A 13,160-nucleotide genomic window follows, 5' to 3' on the forward strand; every position below is an offset into this window, starting at 1 on the left:
GCTTCCATTACTTCTTGACCCCTCGCCCCTTCTCAGCTGCCATGGCGCCCAAGGCAAGTAAGGGCAAGGGAGCGGCCAAGGCCGTCGAGGGGAAGGAGGTGTCGGAGAGCGAGCTGGTGAACCTGCGGAAGAAGCACACCCTCTTCATCTCGACGATCGACGCGCTCACCCTTAAGGAGAAATTCAAGTGCCTGTGGGTGAGAGAGATAGTGGGGCATCCTGCTACGGTCATCATCCCTGCTCCCTTCTCCAAGCCAGGTCTAAACAAATACCCTTTCTTCGTTGATTACTTCTCCTATGGACTCTGCCCTCCTTTCTCCAACTTCTTCAATGACATCATGCACACCTACGACTTCCATCTTTTGGATTTTACGCCGAATGCCATGGCATGCATAGCCTTCTTTGCCCACCTCTGCGAGGGCTTTGCCGGGGTACATCCCAACACGACGCTCTTCCACCACTATTTCGTCCCTCACATCCAGGCAGGGGCGCCATCTCTGGCTACGTCACTTGGATCCCAAGGGCCTTGAGCAAGGGCACGTACCCGGAGGGTTCCATGAAGGATAAGTGGGATGAATGGCGAGGCCGGTGGTGATGGGTCAAGGAGAAGGATCCGCAAGACTTCTTCCAGGTCCGTAGGAGGCCGCCGGCCCGCGGCAGTGACTTGGCCGAGGTCGATGCCAACAACGAGAAGCTCACAATCGTCACCACCAGGATCCATCGCCTCACCTCTTCCGGGCTTACACTCAAGATGATCGGGGCCGATTTCATCCGCCGCCATATTGCTTTTCTACACAACAAGGGGAGGCCAGCCTGGGACTTCAAGAATACAGCCGACATCATGAGGCTCCGCCCTGGCCTGAATTATAATTTTACGGTGATACAACATGCGCATCTCTGCCAAAGGCTTTTTCAGCTCAAGGTTGACGAGACCGGCAAGGACGAGAAGTCTGGCAAGGCCGCCAAGACCGGCAAGGTGGACAATCCATTCAAGTTGCCAGCTGGGGTGGTCCCGTTGAGCAACAATCTTGCCTGACCGCTATCATCGCCATGATGCCGACGTTCAACGCGCACGGCCTCGACTCGACCTGGGTCGAGCCAGAAGCAGAGATAGTGTAGAAGTTCTTCGACAACTTGTCGGAGACGTATGTCCACGCCGAGTCGCAGCTCATCCGCCACACCACTGAGGAAGAGATGGAGTACATTGCCACTAGGGTGGAGGAGGAGGCACTTGTCGAGGAGGTCGGTAGCCTTGGCGCCATGGAGGACGAGGCCGAGGAGGCCAAAGAGGAGAAGAAGCTTGCTGAGTGGTCGGGGTCTGCCGGGGGGCCCAACGGCACCAGCGCTGGGGCTCCTCTTGTTGAAGAAACGTATGAGGAGACGACCAAGGAGGCGGCTGAGGAAGCGTCCGAGGCGGCCGAGCCTTCAACCCCGAAGAAGCGCGTTCTACAGCGGGCCGGCTCTGGGGAGCCAGTCCGGCCCAGCAAGGCCATGCAGCGGCAAGAGGCTCAGGTGCAAACCATGCGCTAGACGAGGCGCGCGGCCACGGAAGCGGTGAAGGAAGCTACGGCGGCGAAGAAAGCTGCGGCTGCTGCCTCCTCCTTGACCAAGCACGCCGCCGCCTCCTCCTCGACCAAGCACCCAAGGACCCCGTCTCCTCCTCCTCCCTTTGCGGACACCATCCCGGTGGCCGATTTTGACCTTGGGTCCTTCAGCCCAAAGAAGAAGAGAAAGCCAAAAGAGGAAGACGAGTGAGCACCTCGCCTTCCCATTCATTTCCTGATCCTTTATCTAGATCATTTTGTCTTGACTTGATCTTGTCTCCATAGGGACACGGAGACGCTGGCTCAGAGGGTGGCAAAGAGAGCCAGGGCCCCGATGGGGCGATGAGCCCCCGGCAAGCACTTCACGTGCACTGGGGATGATCTTCATCAGCCCGGAGACCAGCCCTCGACATAGCCCCCATCCCAGCCCCCAGCGTAAGTCCATTAGTCATTTCTCGCTGGCGGGTGTTGGAGTGCGTATCTTCAGTGCTGACCTTGCCGGGTTTGCAGGAGGAGAGCAGTAACAGGAGGAGCCACTGAGGGCCACCGCTAACTCGCCACCCCCGTCAACCACGCCAACCAGAGGGGTGTCCCCGGCAAGGACATCCACTTATGAGCCCACGTGCATGGAGGAAGAGGTGGTGGGCACATGCGCTTGTGACTCTGTCCCGGCAACGAATGTTGTCGGGGAGGGAGACACTCCCCACTTGTTACAGGTAAGCCGCTTGCCTTCCGCCCCTTGCCATCTTTGCCATGCAATTTTCTTTCTTTTCTTTGTCTTGAACTTTGGCTTTGGATCTGCCTTACTCTCCTTTTTGGTCTCCAGATCCTCCCCTGATGGACCAGACGGACGTTGATGCTGTCATTGAGGAGACCGCCAAGGATGCCGAGGCTGAGGCCACCAAAATTGCCACTGAGGAGGCTGCCGAGGGTGAGGCCAAGGAGGCCACCGAGGGGCCTGCCGAGGAGGCCGGCAAGGCCGCTACCGAGGAGGCCGCCAACGGGCCTGCCGGGGAGGCCGACAAGGCCGCCACTGAGGAGCCTGCCAAGGATCCTGCCGGGGAGGAGGTGGTCGATGACCAACCCTCTTCCTCTTCAGCCCCTGCCCGAGCAAGTATTTGAAGGTGGGTGGCGATCTGTTTGTCAGCCTCCTAGGGACGGCAAGCACCGGAGCGCCAGCCAAAGGGGAGGTGTTTGACGATGAGGTCCTCACCGCTGCCGGGCTCCAAGTTGTTGATGAACCGGGCGCCAGCAGCACCAGCACCAAGGAAGATCAGCTCCTCCAGGCCATGCGTTCCAATTTCCAGAAGCTCCAGGCGCTGTACCGCGCTTGCAAGGATAAGGTGGACTCTAGGATGGCGGTTGTGGACAAGGCAGAAGCGGACTTCCAGGAGCGTGTTGCTCAGATGCAAGTCTGGTTTACCGAGGCCTAGCAAGACTTGAGGGCCACCCAGGACCAGCTGGGCGAGCGCCAGCGAGAGCTCCTCCTGAAGTAGGCCGACATTGAGAAGGGCCAAGAGGCGGCGAAGGCACAAGTTGCCAAGGATGAATCTGACTAGATGCAGCGCCGCATCCTGCTTGACGCTCAAGAAGAGGACCTGGTCGCTCGTTAATAGGCGCTTGCGACCAAGCTTCATGCCAAGGACAAAGAGGTTGAAAAGCTTGTCGTGCAGCGGACCCAAGAGCTGGAGCTGAAGCACAAAGAGGCACTCGATGCTCTGGCCCTGGACCATGCCAGCAAGCTGAAGGAGGCCGTCAACGGTTCTGAGGCTATAGAGGCCGCCAAGCTCGAGCTGGCTCAAGGTGGAGAAGCTGGAGCTGGAGCTGGAGGAGCTGAAGAAGGAGATCGTGACACTGAAGGACAACAGAGACAAGTCCGTCCGCACACTAGCGGACCTGTAGGTCACCATATCCGACAAGACCAAGCTGCTTTCCAAGGCCAACAACTCCATTGCTGACCTGAAGCTGAAGCTGGACACCTTGGAAGGGATGCTTTCGAAGACCAGGGCCCATGAGAAGACCCTGATCAAGAACCTCGTAGACGAGAGACAGCTGCTGCAGAGTGCTGCTGCCACCCACAATGAATTTGTGGCCAACACGAAGCTCTGGACCAGCCACCTTGTAGACATCGCGGAGAGGCTCACCACGTAGTTGTCCGCCATGGGCATGCCAAGCTTCAGGTTCTCCCTGGAGGTAAATGTGAGCGAAAGTGCCAGGCTGACCCCGTTCTTCGAGTGTGTCCTTGACGCCCTCGCACTGATCCACTCCAATCGGGTGACTTATCCAGCCGAAGAGGCCCGGAAGCTTTGCCGGGGCGCCTTGACCAAGGTGCTCACCAAGGTGGCGTACTGGAACCCCAACGTCGACTTCGCCAACGCGCTTAAGAGCTTGCCGGAGGATGCGGACCTCTAGGCTCTCGAGGAGTGCATCAAGCCCATCATCAGTTGTGTCGGCGGAGTTAAGAGGCTGGAGGGCCAGCACCGGGAGTAGCTGCTCCATTTCTTGTTGCCGCTGCGAGTTCACTCCCAAGACAATTTTATCATAAGTTAGAACCGCGACAACCACTGATGTAATATAACTTTGTTGTGTTTTGAGCTAAGTGCATGTTGTTTCTTGTTCGATTTCTCTTTCTATGTACTACACCCTACGCTTGGTTGGATAGGCTTGCCAGCGCGTTAACCCTTGCCGTGGGCGCTTTGAGGAACATATCCTTAGCAGCCTGCTTGGGGGTGTCGCTGCCGGGCAAGCCACCTTGCCGTTCTTGGCGCAGCCACTTGAGCTGTTGAGCAGACTTGAAACAGAACAAGGGCGCTGCTAATAGTGACAGGGTTCCTTCGCGTGCAGGTTTTCCATACAAAACCGAAACCATTCGAGGGAAATAACCTTATAAAAAGGAAATCGCTCAAGGTTTGGCGTGACTTAGCTTTTTGTTGTTGTGCGGATCGTCGTTGCGGCTGCAGACGATACCGTTCGCCTGGCTGCTGGTACCGGAGCAACGTAGATGGTCTTGATCTCCTCCGCCACCAGCGTCTGCCACATCACCTGTTCGCACTAGCACGGGTGGACCGGCTCCAGACGAAACGACCGCTGCAATCATCTTCTTCTTCGAAGCCATGGCGATGAAGAAACTGCTGCCCTAACTACTAGACCAGATTCTCACAACTTCTCTCCCCTACCCGGCGCGCCAAAGATGTCGGGGAAGACACCTATGGGATCAGGGGCGATCCCTTCTACGGTTGGCGGGGTGAGAATGTGCGCGAAGAGCAGGTCTAATGATCGGCGCGAGGATTTTTTACCCAGGTTCGGGCTGCAATGGTGCGTAAAACCCTAGTCCCGCTTGTGTGTATTTAGTGTTCTTGAGTTCTTGAACTAGCTGCAGTGCATGCCCAGTCCAAAAAGTCCGAATCCTCCCTCAGTACGCCTCAGGCCTCCTTTTATATGTCAAAAGGGGTTGCCACAGTGGCACACAGGAGGTGGAAAGCAAGCTACAGTGTATGAGCTTATCGCTTGGCACCGTAGGACAAACGCATTTAGTGTGCTGCCTACGTGCCCTCTTGCTTTAACCGGGACGGTAACTAAAGCCGTCCTATCCGTTGCCGTCTCTTCCTACCTTGACACGCGTCCGAGCTAATGAGGCATGCAGTGCCACGCTGGCTGGCTAGCTGTTGTGCTGGCGCGGTGGTAGAGCCTCCACGAAGATTTGCATGCCGCCACGCAGGCGTCTGCCTAGTTGGCAGGCTGATTGTCGTGCTGGAGTGGTGGTGAGGTGGCGAAATCCTTGTCGGGCACGGGCCTGGCTGCGGCCCCGCAATTGTCCCCGGCAAGAGTCTTGTCGGGGGCCTCGCAGTCGTCCCCGGCAAGGGCCTTGCCGGGGGGCTTCGTCTTCTGGTCCCACATGGGCCTGCAGGCCATTAGTCTTCACAAAGATCTGCATGCTACTATGCATGCGTCCCCAAGTCTTGGCCTTGACGCTGTCGATGGTGTCAAAGCTCTCAGCCTCAAGGGTGATGGCCTTGCTAGTGCTTCACGGGCTGCCCCGACAAGGAGCTTGCCGGGGCCATGCAAGCCGCCCTGGTAAGGAGCTTGCCGGGGCCACGCAAGCCGCCCCAACAAGGGTGTTGCCGGGGGAGGTCCAACTCGTCCTCAGATCTTTGTTCACTGTCTTGAGTGTTGTCTTGGTAGTCTTGTGTTTCTCCTTCTTCTGCCCTGCCAAGCCCTGCCGCAGGTGTGGCTACAACTACCCATGCACAAGTAAGGGGTACAGAAGAGCCCATACTTTTGTACACCAACACAAGGTAACCTCACGTGCTGCCTACTTTGATACTTCTAGTGAAGATGACTTTCAATGTGAATCTAAACCTAGCTATAAGAAACTCGCTAAAATTGCAACTGAGCAACAAATTGCTGTAGAAAAGATTCAAAAACTGCTAGACAAAACTGACGATCTGTTGGATGAGGAAATGGATCGTAGCCAAGCTTGGACTAACAATATCAAAAGTCTTCAGTCAAAGTATGAAGAATTCAAAGTTGTCATGTGACCCTCTCAGCCGATCATGAGAAGCTTTCCTATGAATTTCTTCGTGGAAGCAAGATCTTGAAAAACTAAGAGTGTCCCATGATGATTTTCAGAAGGAAAATGATCCATTGCTCGCTCAAAAGATCAGTACCGCCCAGTAAGAATTTGTTCCAACTTGCTTGAAATGGCTTGAACGTGATAGTGCAAATTCTTCACTTGAATGTTCAAATGCTTCTAAAACTGCAATATCTTCAACTGTGTCTGCGGTCTCAGTCCCCTCATCTGAGGAAACCACAAATGTTACTGACAAAAATGCAGGTTTGAAGGAATTGAATGTTACAAGTATGTAAAAAAGCCTCAAAGGGCATCAAACCCTTTATGATGTGCTCAAGAAGCAGATCTTGAATAGGAACCCTAGGAAAGAGGGTATTAGATTTGAGAGGAAACTCAATGCTGATGGATCTTACCAGAAACCTGAGGAGTACCCCAAAACCACCTGGGTTGCTGCAAAAGAACCTCTTGTAGATCCATCCACTTTGACTGGCTACAACTGTGATACTTCATATTCCTTTGATGAGTCATTTGACTCTACCTATAAACAGTTCAAAAAATCAGAATGGTGAAGTATTTGCCAGATTGTTGGTACTAACAATGGTCCCCAGTGAAGAAAACTGGGTGCCCAAAAGTCTTCAGGAAAATCTTTAGGTGAATGTTTGTCATGACACCACCTATGAAGAAGAAAAATCACAGGAAAATTCTTCACATGGACCAAAGTCGTCAAATGGTCATGCTAATGCTTCTATTTCGCATGGTAACAATCATCAGTCTGATGAATATATGCATTATTCTTCAAACCACTATGTTCATAAATCCTTGAAGATTTTTTCTTCATATTCATTTGAGTACTCTACACCCCCCCCCCCGCGTGAAGAGAAATACATATTCTTCAAAGCCTAAATTCTCAATTGGCGCACTTCGATACATTGCTTCTCAGCCACCCCTATAGATGTGGGTGGTTAAGAAGAATAACTAATTTCTTTTGCAGGGTCAGGTCTCAAGACGAAATTCAATGGCTGATGAAATTTCAAGAGACCTAAGAAATTCTTGTTGGGACGCAAGCTAATCATGATGCAAATAATTGTTCATTTCTCACGTCCTATATGCTGCTGAAATTACTATCACTTGATGAAACTCTCTCTGACGAATTTGATTGTCATATTCTTCACTCTAAAGTTTGTTTCACAAGAGGCGTTACAACTCCTCATGGATCCGCCTTGTGCAACTCCAAGTTTACTGCAGGATCACATGGTGAAGGTGGAAGCAATGACCAAGGAAAATGCTATAACTAGATGTTCACCGGATGGGATAGGAGTCTGACAGTGCTATTTCTAACTAATGCTGGCCACACTACTAAAATCATCAACAATGTGGAACATGGAAAAGTAGAACTAGATGTTTTTCTCTCCAGAGTTGCTATATTTCTTATGGTTATGCTAGTTGAAATAGATGATGACACTCTTTTGTCCATGTCATAGTGTGAAGATCGGATCTATAGAGTGGCACAACACTGTTTGCACAACCAGTCCATTGTCATTGGTGGAAATAGCTTATGCCATTTTTCTCCCTTTGGCTACAATGCAAACTAATATTGGGCCGAGGGCAAAATAAAATAATTATTTTTGTACCAAAATTTTATACTTATTTAATCTTATGTCATGTCACACTATAGTTTAAGGAGTATATTTTTAACTATTTAGTTAGTATAATTAACCAAATAATTTGTTTGGTATAGTTAACCAGTGTTCTTTATCACTATTAGTGTCTATCGCTGATCCTTTTATTTATGCTAAATATGAATTAAGTGATGTAACAAAATTTATCTTTGAATTATTTTGGTGAAAATTTCATAAATTATATAGTGCATACATACATATTGTAGATGTATGTGCATATGTTTTGTATATTTTAGTTTCATTAAATATCATGTTAGAGGTTTCTAATGAATAATGTTTAACTAATATCTTAACTGTGCTTTTCAGTGTATTAGATGGACATATTTATACAACCTTATAGAGCATAAATTGTACCATTTGCAAATGTGTTGTAAGTTAAATTCAGTAATAATTTCAACATATGCATGGTATTGAAATAATATAGATCACCAGTGAATGTAAACGTATAGCCGCTTTAGTTATATATACATACAGTCTGTGTATTTGATACACTCATTTTAGACGTTTGGTTTCTTCTGGTGTATACAAGACCTTATGCTAGTTTCTAAAGTAAAAGTTCTATACCGATTAAACATAGAAAACTAGTTAACATGTATTTCAACGCAACCTATAGGACGTTTATTGGCAAGAGATTAGCAGGCTAACTAAGCTCATTGTAGCCTATCAGATTCACTGCTGCCTATTAGATTGGTTGTTACTATGATGTGGTGTAACTTTTTGCCAACAAAATTAGGATTTTATTTTTCACATGTACAATAATCTGTTGAACTTAATCAATAATAGTATAGTGGTTATTACTGTATTAAATATTTGGGCCCTCCTCTTCTCAGGGACCAGGGCGGCCCCCCTCTTTGCCCGACCAATGGACCGATCATGGATGTGTTACTATCCTGATTGATACGGGCTCGCTATTGAAAAAAATCTTAGATACCATTGGAAACAATGAGCCTGATAGTCTGGCATCTATTTTTTTCTTCTGAAAACACCTCCTATATATTAATTAATTAAAATGTTATTACAATCGTTCCTTACAACATGCGCCACACAGGGTGAAAAACTATTATACAATACATAATTCCCTCCGACCTATTATCAAAACTAAACTTTGCAATCTAATGTGCCACCTCATCGGCCCACCTATTTATCTTAGCCAGCTTAAAATTGTGCAGAAGTTTAGTGATGGATAGAACTTCCTTCGTAAGAGCAATCAATTTCTAATACAACATGTCTATTAAGGGTGATATCGATATAGAGACTAGCGAGACACACCCTTAGCTAACTTCATCCACAGTGGTAGATAAACCAACATACTATATCACTAAGCTCCCTAGGATTGGAGGCCTCACAATCAATTGAGGTCTTCAATTGGAATTTGGTCACCCAGTTTTGACGGGTCAACAATTTCTCAAAACTCCATCATTCATTTTTTTATACAATAAAATATGCTTTCTAATTTTTAGATCTCCACAATTAATTGAGGCTTCAATATAAAGTTGGGTCACTCGATTTTGACCGGGTCAACAATTTCTCAAGGAGCCCCCCATTAATTATTTTTATTCTCTATGTTACCTAATTTTAAAGCTCTTTCATTCAATTGAGGTATTCAATTTTGAAATTGGTTTACCATTTTGACTAGGCCAACGATTTTTTAAATTAATCACCAGTAACTGACCTATAAAAACACATCAATCCCTCCAGACTCCCATCACCCAGAAAAAGTGCCACCATGTGATACTGTAGCACGAATATAATACATGCAACCACCGACGCAAAAAAAATTCCCACATAAATATGGATTGGTTAGCGGATAACACAAAATCATACCGCGAAAGGCCCACCAAATAACTGCATTATAAATAAAAAGAAAACACACTCCTTCATCTCCCCCACTTGCTAACTAAATATTCCATCAGTTTCAACATATAAGGGGTATTAGTTTTTTGGAAAGTCAAATTTCTTTAACTTCGACCAAGTTTAGAGCCAAAAATATCGACATCCATAATATTGAACACAATTAATATCAAAATTCATTTCATGATGAATCTAATAACACCAATTTCATATTATGAATTTTGAAATATTTTTGTACAAATTTGATCAAACTTAAAGAGGTTTAACTTTTCAAAAAATTAATACACCATATATTTTAAAATAGAGTGAGTAAAGAAATTTAAGAATCTCAACATTATCAACAACACAACAAATCACGTACAACCTCTAGTATAGAAGAAAGGACATCACCAGAAGAATTTCTGGCAACCACCCCATGCTTGTAGTGCTGATACCCACAGAGCTAGCATCAATATTAATCTTAATATAATCAGAGGCGAGGCTGCCACACTTCAATGATGCTCCTACTAGTATTGACTGGGTTTAATCCTGCCTCCACCGCCCTGCCTTTGACGGTAGGAATCAACTCAATATTTGGAAGGCATGACGAGAAAGACCACCAATAGTTATCCACTAAAATAGCAGAGGCAAATCAAGTCATTTCTTAAGTGTCAGGCTCTCCAAAAGATGAATATGATTTGCTCAAGCACTGAAGGACTCAACTGATCCAGCCAAATAAGGAAGTTGAAAACCTCTTCCCCAAGAATATTTCAAACTTCTCTCTGTGCCATATGAAGATCCTTCGCCTTAGGGCACCTCACCAGGGCATGAAAAATATTTTGATCTTCCACCCTAAAAATAGAACACATACCAGAAGTAGCCTGATGATGCTTAACTCTAGGACGTCAATAACTACCGAACGTTCCGGATGGGAGATCCTCAACCCGAACGAGTCGTTCGTTACATGGTGGGGAACCTACCGAACGATTTAGTTCGATCAGAAAATGTCCCGTCCTGAACGACCCCCCTGGTGGCCCACTTGGCACACAAGTCATGAGCCCAGAAATAAAAAAAGTGAGGCACAACCCAATTGCATACTGCTGCGCTAAAAAAAGCCTGAAAACGCAAAAAACAACAATGAGAAATTTTTCTTAACTTTGCCATTTTTCAATACACAAATGTAAAAGGCAGAAAAACTTCACATGGCAAGTTAAACTAAAATTTGCCATGTGAATAAAAGTACTTTTGCCATGGCAAAAATGGAGTAAATTTTTCCATGGCAAAAAATGGAGTAAATTTTGCCATGGCAAAAATGGATTAAATTTTGCCATGAAAAAATAAATGAAAAATTGCCATGAGAATACAAGTATATTTACCATGCTACATAGTAAAAATTTGCAACGCTCCAGAAAATGTAAATTTGCCATCATATTTAAATTAAAATTGCCATGCTCTTTAAAATAAATTTTCCATGGCAAAAAAGCAAAATTTGCATCATTAAAAGTATGCCATGGCAAAAAAAGGACTAAATTTTTCCATGGCAAAAATCGTGTGATTTTGCCATGGAAATAAATTAAAAAATTGCAATGGCTACACAAGTATATTTGCCATGCTATATATTAAAATTTGTCATGTTCTGGAAATGTATATTTGCCATCATATTTAAATTTAAGTTTCCATGCTCTATACAATAAAATGGCCATGTAAAAAAACAAAGTGAAATTTGACATGTCACTAAAAGTAAAATTGCCATGGCAAGAAAAACGTAGAAAAATCCAACGTTGGCTGTGAATAAAGGTATTTCCATGCCCTGTGAACTACAATTGCCATGCCCCGTTAATACATTTGCCAAAAAACATATTAAGTTTGCCATGGCAAGTTTGCCATGTTTTTGAACATATATAACTTTCCGTGTTTTTTAACACGACAAAGTTGCCATGGCAAGTTTGCCATGTTTTTGAACATATATAACTTCCCGTGTTTTTTAGCACGACAAAGTTGCCATGGCAAGTTTGCCATGTATTCAGATAAAAAAAGTGACATGGCAAGTTTGCCATGTTTTTGAACATATATAACTTTGCCATGTTTTTGTACATGGCAAAGTTGCCATGGCAAGTTTGCCATGTATTCAGATAAAAAAAGTGTCATGGCAAATCACATGAATGTTGTCATATAGAGCAAATTGCCATTATTTTTGAACAAGGCTAGAGATGAAAAATTGCCATGAACTTTGGAAAATTTGCCAAGGCAAACAAACATTGCATTTTTGCCATGGCAAAACTTGAAAATTCTGTTGTATAGAAAACACATCTATAAAATTTACATGGCAAAAACACAACATTCGTGTAGTTCCATGGCAAACACATCTATAAATTTACATGGTAGAAACACCAACATTCTTTTAGTCCCACAAACTTCTAGTTGGCATGGCAACACATCGTAAATATACATGGCAAACCACAACATTGCTTTAGTTCCATGGCAAAACTATAAAAAATTGCATTCATATGGGAATCACATGAGAATTGTTGTGCATTCCTGGGTAATCGCATGACAATTGATAAGCTGGAAAAAAATGAAGAAAAAAAGCTTGAGCACAGGTGCTACCTGCAAGGGACTTAGCCAGCACGGGGGGCTTGTGTAGTGTGCTGCTGTAAATGGTCGAACACACCTCCTATGATGCCATCTAGTTCTACCGATAGCTGCTGCACCTGTGCTCGGGTCGAACCCGGCCGAGAGGCGGAGGGAAGCTCGCGTTCATGATCACCGCGTCGGGAAGCGGCAGATGTGTGGTAGTCATCATCATCTCCTCGGGCGCCGTCGATGTGGAGCCCTCCTCTTGCGGCTGCGGCCATGCCTCAGCTAGATCCATCACCTGGCAGACGTCCCAGCCATGGATTCCACGGCGGTGGCGCCAGCCTCCGGTGGATCCCATGGCAGTTCCTTCATCTGGACGGTGGAGGAAAGCGGCGCTGGAGATGGAGCCACGACGGAGGGGAATTTGCGGGGAGCACAACGCGGGGGCACCTCCGTCTCCCCCATGCTCCAATTAACGACGCCGGTGAGGACATCGGAGCCCGCCCGCCCGCCTCTGCCGTGCGACGCCCCGAATCTGCCCGAGCTCCTATGTCCGCTGCTGCCCGTCTCATCGCCCAGACATGACGCCTGGTAGCTGGCGCTCCTCGATAGCGTTGCGCCGAGCGCGAGGAGAAGGATGACGACGCACTAGTCGCGTCCCGGCGACGGAGCCACGACAGAGGGGGGATTGCTGGGATGGGGAGAGACTGACAAGGGAGGAGAGAGTGGATAAGGCGTTCGGGCTATGGCACGTGTACATCGAACGTGGTCAACAGCTGACGTTTATCCTTTGAGTGCTCTGAGATGTGTGCGTCAGATCGAACGACAAAAAAGGCATTCGGTACGAGACGGGGAAACGTGGTAGGTTCGGGAGTTATTGATTCCGTAACTCTATTAACTCGGACAGGCAGGCAAAAATTCTAACCAGCTCGCTTCAAAAAAAAAAAAAAATTCTAACCA

The 13,160-nt window shown here is 47.0% G+C and overlaps 1 long non-coding RNA gene across 1 annotated transcript; it reads right to left on the reverse strand.

Moving 5' to 3' along the window:
• Positions 1 to 9,937: 9,937 nt before the first annotated feature.
• LOC119277717 lies at positions 9,938 to 12,933 on the reverse strand. Its single transcript, XR_005137293.1, has 2 exons — positions 12,231 to 12,933; positions 9,938 to 10,739 (listed from the first exon to the last, which is right to left on the reverse strand). It is a non-coding gene; the product is annotated as an uncharacterized LOC119277717 (long non-coding RNA).
• Positions 12,934 to 13,160: the final 227 nt, after the last annotated feature.

This window comes from Triticum dicoccoides, chromosome 3B, assembly GCF_002162155.2.
Source record: "Triticum dicoccoides isolate Atlit2015 ecotype Zavitan chromosome 3B, WEW_v2.0, whole genome shotgun sequence".
Classification (NCBI taxonomy): Eukaryota; Viridiplantae; Streptophyta; class Magnoliopsida; order Poales; family Poaceae; genus Triticum; species Triticum dicoccoides.